The sequence below is a fragment of the Sciurus vulgaris genome (genome assembly GCF_902686455.1).
Source record: "Sciurus vulgaris genome assembly, chromosome: 2".
NCBI classification, from domain to species: domain Eukaryota; kingdom Metazoa; phylum Chordata; class Mammalia; order Rodentia; family Sciuridae; genus Sciurus; species Sciurus vulgaris.
The window spans coordinates 21,696,541-21,709,894 of NC_136462.1; positions in this window are offsets into that span (position 1 = coordinate 21,696,541).

Consider the following 13,354-nt stretch of genomic DNA (forward strand, 5'->3'; position numbering starts at 1 on the left):
CCTTACATGTTATAAAACAGAAAAAAAATATAGAAATTATAGCTTTAAGACAGTAAACAATAGGTAGTGTTTTAATGTGATAGCTAAGAGAAAGAAAAAAAAAATATCAAAGTAAACCCAATAATTCTCTCCACTGGTTGCCTAGAACGGACTTTCCAGATGAAAAAGAATGGAACACTAAACAGAGTACTTCAAACTTGTCAAGAAGTGGGGGCAAAGATCGAAGGTCAGGGAGACCAAGGAAACTAGAATTCGCAGGACAGATTTTCACAGAGATAGGGAGATCTGCAAAAGAAAATTCAAAAGTGATTTAGTTGAGTATAGATCTCTGCATGCATGAAAGTTTTGAAAGTAAACAATCTGAGTCTAAGGAAAAAAGAAAAACTATTGGAAAGAAGTCGGCAAAAAACTTTCCAGATTTCGAATAAGTTGGGAATAGTTTTTGTTGCAATCAGAGTTGAAAGACCACATGACCCACAGGATGTCATCAGTAGTGTATTTAAGTGCTTTAAGAATTCTAAACTTTTCTGGATACATCATAATTTATTTTCTAGAAATATCTCAAAAATCCCAAATTGATTCCAAGTATTTTAGCAGTGTTTATATTTAAGATCAACAATATTTAAAGGAATATAATAAAATCAACATCTATCAATGTAAAATTCATCACCTGGATACATTCAAAAGCATCAGACATACAAAGAATACGAAACCCTCTACATCTAGGAGAACGATCCCAACAGAATCAATATTGGAAAAGAAAAAGCATATGATCATATCAAAGAATGCAAAAAAAAAAAAGAGGATTTAACAAGATTCTACAACATTTTGATTAAATCATTCAGAAAACTTGTAAGAGAAGATATCCTTAATATATCATAAGTATCTGCAAAATAAACAGGAGCATCATCACACTTAATGGCAAAGGACTGAAGGCATTCTTCCAAAGATTAGAAATAAGGCATATATGTCCATGGAGGTTCTAAACATTAAAATAAAGAAACAAAAAATAAACAGATTGGAAAGGAGGAGGTAAAATTATATTATCCACAAATGACTTTAAAATGATTGTTGAAAACTTATCTACACAAATATCTCTAGAATCAGTAAATAAAGTCAGCATGATCAGAGGATATAAGATTAATACAAAAAAGCAAAATTCATTCTTATACAATGGTAATTCACAATTGGTGTTAAATAAAACAATTCAAAATAGCATTAAAATTATGGAATACTTAGGAAAAAAGTTTTAAAATGAGGTCGACTTGTGTGCTGAAAACAAGAAAATATTGTTAAGTGAGGGCAGCAGTACTGGTAGAGTAAATTCCTTCTAAAATCTAGTACTGAAGAAAAGCAACAAAATTGGAAAACTGTGTAAAATTTGGGTGTTTTTAGAATTCTGAGATAGAAGCAGAGGCTTTCAACAATTCCAGGGATTTTCATTGAAGATAAACACTTGAATCTCAGTAAGAAGAGCTGAATTTTGGTAAGAGAAGCATGCTATTTAGTTTCATTTCTTTTCCTTGTCTCCCATTCCATATTTGCTTGGATAAACAGTGGCCCTGAAAACAGCAGAAACCATAATGTTCTCTGTTGTGGACATCACAACTTTAGAACTTCACTTAAACACCACTCTTAGAGTATCACATTATTTGATATATCTTGCAATTTCCTGGGAATCCTCATTCATAGAACGTGTCTTCACTTGACCTGCATTAGACTTTGCTTGATGCATACAATCTTTTCCACAAGAGTATTTGTCAAAAACATCAGTGACAATTTGTTTATCAACTGTCTGACATTGAAAACCAGTGGGAAAAACAAAGAACACCAAAACATTTTAAGTGAAAAGCAGGAAATAAAATATTCAAAAAGAGATTTGAAATGTTTTTGAAATATTCCTCTCAAATTAGAAGTTCACATGCATGTTCAGAGTTATGCTCTGACCTGGTTATGGGATTCCAAAGCAGACTCCAGAGAGCCCTAAACATTCACCTTTGACTGACTTTGAAGTTTTGCATATGTAGAAAGTGAAGTATAAGACAGAATTATTAACTCCCCAGATGTATTTTGGTGGTGTGATCTGATGTACATAGTCTCTTGAGAAATTCATTGATTCTAGGTATTTAGGAAATTTTTGATCAATCAATAGCTGATCAATTCATGACCACACAAATAATCAATCAATCAGTGACCACAACAATAAATAACACAGACTCTACTCAAACACAAAGCATACCAAAAGCAACAAAATCATAAATGGCTACAATTATGAGGGAAGCAAATTTCTGGAGGTGACATATTATTATTTTAAATATGAAGTTTTTCCAAAACAAAGATGTAAAATATCAAATAAACAATGAAATTTATTCTATATGCAGGAAAAGAAATAGCCAAGAAAAATTGTTCCTATAAAAGCCCAAACACTGAATTTATTAGATAAATACTTCAAGTCAGTTATAATAAACACATTCAAAGAACTAAAGAAAATCATTGGTGAAAACTATGGACAAGCACATTACTCAGGTTGGGCTTCCTAACAAAATGTTATAGACTGAATGACTTACATCATAAAAACTGTTTTCTTATAGTTCTGAAGACTGGAAATCTGATATTAGGGAACTGATTAGCTCGGTTGAGTTCTCAGAGGGTAGTGTGCTTAGGCTGTCTCCTCCTGGCTTGTAGATGGCCATCTTATCACCAGGTGTTAACATGGTAGAGGAAATACTCTGTGTCACTTCCTCTTCTTCTAAGGACACTGATACTACTGTGTCAAAGATATACCCTTATGACTTCATTTAATTTTTTTTTTTATTGTAAACAAATGGGATACATGTTGTTTCTCTGGTTGTACATGAAGTAAAGGCATACCATTTGTGTGATCATACATTTACATAGGGTAATGGTGTTTGATTCATTCTTTTATTTTTTCCTTCCTCCCCACCCCTCCCACCCCTCTTTTCCCTCTATACAGTCCCTCCTTCCTCCATTCTTGCCCCTCTCCCACCTCCCATTATGTGTCATCATCCGCTCATTAGTGAGATCATTTGTCCTGTGGTTTTTTGAGTTTGGCTATCTCACTTAGCATGATATTCTCCAACTGCATCCATTTGCCTGCAAATTTTATTATTCTTTATGACTGAGTAATATTCCATGGTGTATATATACCACAGTTTCTTTATCCATTCATCAATTGAGGGTCATCTAGGTTGGTTCCACAATCTGGCTATTGTGAATTGAGCAGCTATGAACATCGATGTGGCTGCATCTCTGTAGTACTCTGATTTTAAGTCCTTTGGGTATAGGTCGAAGAGTGGGATAGCTGGGTCAAATGGTGGTTCCATTCCAAGCTTTCTGAGGAATCTCCATACTGCTTTCCAGAGTGGCTGCACTAATTTGCAGCCCCACCAGCAATGTATGAGTGTACTTTTTTCCCCACATTCTCTCTAACACCTATTGTTGCTTGTATTCTTGATAATCACCATTCTAATTAGGGTGAGATGGAATCTTGGGGTAGTTTTGATTTGCATTTCTCTTATTACTAGAGATGTTGAACATTTTTTCACATATCTGTTGATTGCTTATACATCTTCTTCTGTGAAGTGTCTGTTCATTTCCTTATCTCATTTGTTGATTGGATTATTTGTATTCTTGTTGTAGTTTTTTTGAGTTCTTTATATATTCTGGAAATTAGTGCTCTATCTGAAGTATAAGTGGCAAAGATTTTTTCCCTCTCTGTAGGCTCTCTATTCGCATTGCTGATAATTTCCTTTGCTGAGAGAAAGTTTTTAGTTTGAATCTATCCCAGTTATTGATTCTTGCTTTTATTTCTTGTGCTATGGGAGTCCTGTTAAGGAAGTCTGATCCTAAGCTGACATATAAAGAGCCTGTCTCTGATACACTCACGTGGGTAGTTAAATCTCCAACATGAATATTACAAGATAACACAATTCAATCTGTAGATTTAAACCTAATACTAAGACCCAATCCATCTCTTATAGGTTGATATTAGATACAAATAGAAGCATTTTATAATTATAAAATAATCCATCCCCAGAATACATAAAATTATAAAGGTATATGCTCTTAACATCAGAGGTCCAAAATACATGAAGGAAAGAATAACAGAATTGAAGAAATATTGAATTGAGCAACAATAATTGGAGATCTCATACCTATTTTCAAAAATGTACAGAAAAATCTAGACAGAAGATTAACAAGCAAATAGAATAACAGCACACACTAAAATGCAGTTAGACACATCCACATTTTCTTAAAAGCATATGAGGTTTTTTCCAGGACAGACCATATATCAGGACATGAGCTGTTCAAAATAAATTTCAAAGAATTGAAATCCTACTCAGTGTGTTCTCTGACACCTATCAAATGAAATTACAAATGAGTGGCAGAAGGAATTCAAGGAATTCTCGGTGTGGATCCTTGCTATGTGGAAATGAAATATCAAGCTTCTATACAAAATACAATTGTAATTTTATAGGCCAGCAATAAACAATTCAAAATTGAAATTAAGAAAGTAATTCCATCAAAAAAAATAAAATACTTCAGATAGAGCACTTATCTCCAAAATTTACAAAGAACTTACAAAACTTTACAACAAAAATACAAAGAACACAATCAATAAATGGGACAAGGACCTGGACAGACACTTTACAGAAGAAGACACACAGGCAATGAATAAATATATGAAAAAGTGTTCAACATCTCTAGTAATTAGAGAAATGCAAATTAAAACAACTCTAAGATTTCATTTTACTCCAATTAGACTGACTTTTATCAAGAACACAAACAATAACAGATGTTGGCGTGGATGTGGGGAAAATGGCACACTTTTACATTGCTGGTGGAATTGTAAATTGGTGCAGCCACTCTGGAAAGCAGTATGGAGAATCCTAAGAAAACTTGGAATGGACCCACCTTTTGACCCAGTTATCCCACTCCTTGGATTATACCCAAAGGACCTAAAACCAGCAAACTACAGTAACACAGCCACATCAAGGTTTATAGCAGCTCAGTTCACAATAGCTAGATTTTGGAACCAACCTAGATGCCCTTCAACAGATGAATGGATAAAGATACTCTGGTATATATACACAATGGAATACTATTCAGCCATAAAGAAGAATACTATTTTGGCATTTGCAATAAATGGATGGAATTGAAGAATATCATGCTAAGTGAAATAAGCCAAGCCCAAAAAACCAAAGGCTGAATGTTTTCCCTGATAAGTGGAGGATGATATATAATGGGGCTGAGGGTGGGGAATGTGATTATAATTGGGGAACTTTAGAATATGTAGAAGAAAATGAGAGGGAGGGTGGTATGAAAAATGGTGCAATGAGACAAATATTGCCCTATGTACATGTATGATTACACAAATGGTATGAATCTGCATTGTGTACAACCATAGAAATGAAATTATGTACCCCATTTGTGTACAATGAATCAAAATGCAGTCGGTAAAAATTTAAAAGCCAAATAAAAATAATAAAAAGAAAACAAAAAAAGAATAAAATACTTAATAAGTTTAATAAAAGAATGCGTGATACTTGTACACTGAATTCTATAAAATATTGTTGAAAGGAATTTAAAAAAGGACTAAGTACATAGAATAGCATTGTATGTTCATTGATTGGAAGACAAAATACTCTTAAGATGGCAATACTCCTCAAACTGATTTACAGATTCAATGTAACCCTCGCAATCAAAATTCCAGATGCATTTTTCTCCCTATAGAAACAGACAAGTTAAACTGAAGATTTATATAGAAATGCAAGCTACCAAGAATAGTCAAAATAATCCTGAAAGAGAACAAAGTTGAAGGACTTGCATTTATTAAATTCATCTTTCATATGTTGATTTTCAATAATTTTACTCCAAGGTAGTTCATTGGAGGAAAAAATGACTTGTTGACAAGTGGTTCAGGGACAATGCATATTCATATTCAAAACAATGAACTTGTAATCCTACGTTACACTATCTACAGAAAATTAATTTAAAGTTTGCTGAAGACCTAAATTTATGAGCTTGAACTATATATTTTTAGAAGAAAATAAATTTCATGACTTTAGGTAATGATTTCTGGAAAGGGATAGTGAAACCACAAGTAACATAAAAATAGGTAAATTGAACTTAGTCAAAATTTATATCATTTTTGTTTCTAAGACAAAAATAGAGAACATGTATTCAAATTACTATCTGATAAGGGACTAGAATCCAGATTATAAAGAAATTCTATAAGAAATCCTATAACCAAAAATAAATCTTTTCAACCAAAAAAAAAAGTCAATATATTTTGAGTAGACATTCCTCCAAATACGATGTGCAAATCAAAAATAAGGCCATGAAAAGATTTCACAGTCACTAGAATGATTACAGTTAAAAATAAAAGACAACAACAAATGTTGACGATTTAGAGAAATTAGATTTCTCTTACATTGTTTCAGAGACAGAAGGTGACAAGGTACAGTTACTTTGGAAAAGGGTTGGGTAGTCATCAAAAAGTTAAAGATTGAGTTACCATGCAACTCAGCAAGTCTACTGATACATATACACCCAAGACAATTAAAAGCTATATCTGCACAAAATGTACATGAATATTCACATCAGTATTATAAAGGGTAGCAAAAACTTGTGTAAGGCAAATGTCCATCAATTGGTGAATGAATAAACAAATGAGGTATATCCATGCAATGTATAATTATTTAGTTACTCAGTTATAACAAATAATAAATCACTGATTACGTGATTACACGGATGAACATTTTAAATAAGTGAGGAAAGTCAGACTCCATAAAGTGTCTAGAATATGCAAATTCATCAAGACAGAAAATAAATTAATGGTTTTCAAGGGTTAGAGTGAGGGAACTGGGGATGACTGCTAATGACATAATGATTTTTTTGGAATAATAAAGTGCTCTGAATTTAGACAGTACCGAGGGTTGCATAACTGTGAATATACAAAGGCCACTGAGTTATTGCATTTGAAAGTATACATTTATGGTGTGTGAAGTATAAAAATTCTTGATGAAAACATAGAAGAAAATAATTTAATTTTCTTAGAATAAAATTGTTGGTCATAAATTAAATAAAAATTTATGAAAATAAAAGAGTTAACACTTTAAAAGATAGTGTTAAAAGCAGTCCAATCAAAGAATAGAAAACCTTTGCAAAATGTGTCAAATCAATGATTCATTTCTACAACAAATACTTGCCATTTTTAAAAATCAACAAAAATTATACATCTCGGAAAACAACCTATACAAATGGTAAGTAATCATAAGAAAAAAATTTCATTTCCTATTCAAGAATTGAAAGTAAATCCACACTGAGATAGAATGCACCTTCATTGGAATTGATAAAATTAAAAAAAATCAAAAGAAAATCTAGACAATTGTGGAGAGAAACTAGAACTCTCACACATTGTTGGTGAAAAATAAAATTGTACAGAAATGTTGTAGCATTGTTTCAGCGTTCTTTAATCTTCCCATCTGACCTACCTACTTGATTTCTAGGGAGTTCTCCAAACTACAAGAAAATAAATAACCATACAAGGACTTCTGCTCAAATGTGCATAGCCCCAAAGTATATACAAACCAAATTATCTACTTGTGAGTGTATGAGCAGATGTTGTTTTATCCACATAATGAGTACTACTAAGGAGTAAAAAGGAATGAATTATTGCTGTGGAAGTGTTAATATATATTACACAAGTCCTAGGCAAAGTAAAAGTCGTCAGATATAAAGACTGCATACTTGCATATATGAAATTGTAGAAAATCAAACTGGAAAAAGAAAGTCGATTTTTTGGTAGTTAGGGACTGAGGATTTCAATGAAAAGGGGCATGAGGAAACTTGATAAAAATGTTCTATGCTGTTTTATAGAAATATAATGCAAGCTGAATGTAATTTTTAAAAATTCTATAGCCACATATAAAGATAATAAGATGCCTAATTAAATTTAATAGCAACACATATTTTATTTAATTTAATAAATTCAAAATGTTAGCATTCAGCATGTTGCACTACCCACATTTCCCGTGCTCAAACACCATATACATTTGGTTTTGCTGTTGTCTTGAACAATGTAATTCTATATTATGATTTCAGTTTTTGACCTCATGTTCAGATTGTGGGAGATTTTACAAAACTCAAAGAATTGTGAAATTACACATCCAGGAAAATAATTGGAAACATATAATAACATAAAGCAACGAAACTTAGGATGAAAATTAATTATTGGCATACTTTCAGAATAAATGCAATATATCCATTTATATATGAGTGTACAGATGTGTGTATATATATATAGAGAGAGAGAATATATATAAAACAAATATATGTATGCAAATCTATCTACTATCTTACATTTGTCAAAATTCAATGACTAATCAAGTGTTTCAGAAAGTATATGCTCTGTATATAGAAAGTCAAACAGCAAAGTGAAAAATGGCATACACAGAATTCTTTTTCTTCAAGTAGGAACATACCATATACAATGACTTTTACTCTACTTTCTGGGTTTTCTCTAGATGAAACACAGAGTTTCTGAAACATGATTTTGACTATTGGGTGTTTAGAATTACAAGACATTAACATGATTCTAAATTCTTACTGAAAGAAGATAATCAAAGGGTATCAGTGTTCCCTTAAGGAACACATATCTCATTACTCATTATCAATGGCAGCAAAGAAACAGCTCCAAGGGGAAAGAAGTAAACTCCTTTATTATGGATTCATTTTTCAAAACAAGCATTTCAAATGGATGTTAATTTGAAATTCAAGGCAGAAATAAAAAGTAGCATCTTGTCATGTAGTTTCAGGTAAATAGATTTTAGTAGGGAACTTATTGCCCTGAGAACTTACTGTTCATTACTTCAATGGCCTTATGGGATAATTGTGGTCACCATTTACAGAGCTTATTGATTAAGTAATTAATAGATGATGGTCAACACTGTCATTTCTAAGCATGCCAGACAGCAGCAGCAGGAACAGAGCAGATGTTGAATGCTCACCTTCCACCTGTGAACCAGCTGAGTCTGGAGTACCAGCATCTCAACAGCCCATAATGCTGGAGAAATTGAAGTTTCAGACATTTCCTTCCTTGTGCTCTTAGTTTGTAGTACTCTGATGCACTATCAAAGAGAGTATTTCAAACCACTACTTTTCACAAACAAATGTGAGACTGAAAATGCTCAGCCCCACACACATTTTTTACATTCATTCTCTGTGATCTTTAGTGTCCTAAATACCATGTTGTGCACTGTTGGAAAACATTATTTCCCCTAAAAGTCCAAAATACTGAAACATTTTTAAAGAAGTTTTTATTAAATTTAAATTCAAGGAGCAAATGCTAAGATTTTTCTACACCAATACTTGTTTTATACTGCTTAATAGTTTATTTCTGTCTATTGCATATATATTAAACATGCATATATAAGCAAAAAAAGCAGTGTATATATTTAGTATTTCTGTGATAGCATAAATACTAGTTTCATTATGGAAATATATAAACCAATTATTGAGACTAGCTTCATAAACTTAATGAGGCCCTGTCTCAAAATTGAAAACAATAAAAATGTGCGGGAATGAAACTCAGTGGTAAAGTACCCTCAGGTTCAATCCCTAAGACTACCAAAAATTGTACTTGATACACTGTAGGTATATACATATTAAATTTCTTATATCATACAAATAGTGACAAGTATCCAAAACTGTACATATGTGGTTTTTAAAATCAGATAGTATTATTAATTTATTTTTAAAATTTGAGACATTTATTAAAGCCACAAGCAAACTGGGCATGGTGGCACACATATCCAAGGGGTTCAGGAAGCTGAGACAGGAGGATGGAGAGTTCAAAGTCAGCCTCAGCAAAAGTGAGGTGCTAAGCATCCCATTTAGATCCTGTCTCTAAATAAAATACAAAATAGGGCTGGGGATGTGGCTCATTGGTTGAGTGCCACTGAGTTCAATCCCCCAAAAATGTCATAAGCAGTCAACATTTAAATTATCAACAGCATTATACTCGATATTTACTTATTGAATTTTAAAGATCCTTAGCTCAGGCAGTGGCAAACTTTCTCTGCTTCCATGGATACTAAATCTCTCCTTTCTACTGAATTAATTTGTCTTTACATAATCTTAGAAACAAAATTAAATTATCAAAAAGATGTCATTCTCTTCTAGTCAAATATGCCTTGAACTGTGTAGGCCTTAAAATTCAGAAACGACCATGGACAAGAATCATTGAACAGAGGTGTACTAGAGTTCTCTAGAGAAACAAAATTAATAAGATAGTTTGTGTGTGTGTGTATGTATGTGTATACATACAGAATGTATGTTTAAACATACATGTAGGGCTATGTGTGTGTACACAATGTGTTTATACCTCTATGTATGTGTGTGTGTGTCTGTGTGTGTGTATGTGCTTCTGTGTGTACACAAATGTACTTAGGCTCACATGATTAAAAAGTCTACAAATTTCCAGACTATTGTCTGTAACCTGGAGACCCAAGCAGCTGAGACACGGTTCTTGTCCAAGTCTTCAGGCCTGAGGGCCAGTGGTACAAGTTCTACTTTAAACGCAAAAGAAATGATACCCCCAGTTAGTTGAGAAAAAAGAGGAGAGAGTGAAATCTCCCTTGTACTGCTTTTTTTTAAAAATTTTGTCTAATTATACATACATGAAATATAATTCCTCATTTTTCTGATTGTACATATTGTAGGATCACATCAGTCATAGTCATATATGTACATGAGGTGATAATGTCTGTTTCACTCTACTAACCTTCCTACCCCATACCCCTTCCCTCACTTCCCTCTACCTAAAGTAACTCTATTCTTCCCTAGTGCCCCTACCCCTTATTGTGAATTAGCATCCACATATCAGAGAAAACATTCAGTCTTTGGTATTGAGGGTTTAGCTCATTTTGCTTAGCATGATATTCTCCAACTCCATCCATTTACCAGCAAATGCCATAATTTCATTCTTTAAAACTGAATAATATTCCGTCATATATGTATACCACATTTTCTTTATCCATTCATTTGCTGAAGGACACCTAGGTTGGTTCCCAAGTTTAGCTATTGTGAGTTGAGTTGCTATAGGCCTCTTGGCACTGGATGAGGCTCTTTCACATTGGGAGGACAACCAACATTATTGAGTCTACCAATTCAGATGTTAATATCATCAGAAAAACCTTCAGAGATACAACCAGATAATGTTTGACCAAATATCAGGGCACCCTGAATCCCAGTCAAGTTGACCTGAAATTAATTATGAAAAAAGTTAAAAAGAAGACACCTATAGCCAAGATATTTTCACCATAGCTAATTCCCAACGTGCATAACTTTTTGTCAAGCTACTGGTAGGATGGTGAAGAGCCCCTAGATAGTTTTCTAAATCATTTACTTAGGAAAATAAATGAACATTTCCTTTCAATGTATTTATTATTGCTCTTAATACTCATATTTGCCCTTACTGAAAATGAATAAACAGCTCATTCTGTCCTCTTAATGAAGAATCATGAAGAGTTTTAAAAAGCAAATTAAAACTTTCTTTTAATTAATATCCAAATATATATTATATATATATATATATTTTTTTTTTTTCTGAGCTCTGCCAGGCCTCCATCCAGATCTGAAAGAGGGGCTATTTCTCCATATAATAAGCGGAAGCTGACTCAGAAATCTAATTTTTTAAAGCTATCAGTTTATAAATATGATCTACCACCCAAGAGGCCACAGAGGATGCTCCTCAGCTTATCTCTTTCTGACATCCAGTCATGGCTGTCAACAGGATGTTGGGGCACATTTCCTTCAGCTGTGCAATGAAAACAAAGAAGGAAGAGAAATTCCACCTACCTTCTGAATTTAAGAGTGTGGTGCTTGTGGACCTAGCAATTCTTAAAGAATTATTTTGAGGTCATTAGCCTGCTTCACTACTGCTGCTCCTCACCACCATTTAAAGATGTCTAACCAGAGGAGGAACTGTGTGGTGATGAGGTAGAATCCTGTCCAGGCAAAGACTTCATGCAGAACATAGTAGGGCTGCAAAGTGCACTTCACTGGACCTCAGTGCCCAGCAGATGCACGTCAAGGACAAGCTACATTCAGATCAGAACATGCAGGCTTTCAGAGTACTTGACCCTGGCCTCTTTTCTCCCTTGTCTCCCACTCCAACACAGCAGAAACCAAAGAAAAGGGAAATATGAGAGCACACACCAGCCCCTCCCCAGGCAGAATGTCAGCCAGTAGGTGAAGGCAGACGAGAAAGGCAGAAGATTATTTTTGTCTTCTGAATTGTTTACTTTTATAAATTTCTGTCCATAAAATATGTTTGAGTCTAAATATTTTCGTGCCTTTAAGTAGGTGGAGTGTATAATTCCACACCCAAACTGAGGCCCAACTGAAAATAACAGGGGCGCTAAAAATAAATAAGATATGTTAATCAACCTATAATAGATGTATATTTTTATGGTATAATCCATCCCAGCCACACCAGAATGTACAATGATGATCTTATTTTTGTAGGAAAAAGAAAAACAAAAAGATGTTCATGTCTGTAATCTACTGATGTCAGATTGTTTTTTAAAAATAATGGTTGAAATTTTCTTATGCAGATCTTACCTCAATCATTTTGGTAATAGCTAAAGCAGGTCCAAATACATGGACCAGGTTCATGACCATATCCAATTATGCCATTGCCATAAAAACCTGTCAAACAAAAATTCCAGAGATTTTATTCAAATATTATGGCAATAGAGAAAACCATCATCTAATCTCAAGATCTCCAAGCATCTCAAAATGAAAGATAGAAAGGCTCTCCTTCTAAAGAAAGAGTAAACAGGGCTAGAAAAATGTTCATTTTTTTGGCCAGTGTAAATATTCTGAGCAAGTGTAAGTAGGCTAGGGTATGTCATGCTGTGCAGAAACTGGATAAATGAACAGGTGAACAGAGGACTGATGCATGTGGTCTTATAGGAAATGATTCCCACTGTGGTCAGGATAAGCTCGAATAGGAAATGTTCTACATTTTAGTGCTTATTCATGCCTCGGGGAATAGTAAAGCTCAGGGTCATGTGTGGAGAAAGAAACCTTGATCAATAAATGCATGGTCCAGCTAAAGTAGATGGGGGGAGAGAACAGGCAATCAGGAGCACTGGGTCTTGGTGTGACTCTCCTTCTCCAGATTGTTCTTCCTTCATTTCTCTTTTATTGTACCCATGAATATTTCAGTTTTACTAAAAATTCAAGAATCTAAGAAGGCAAACAATCACACACTTTTCTTTCATCCAGGATAATGATCCTTGGTCTGATGCTTTTTCTTTGCTTT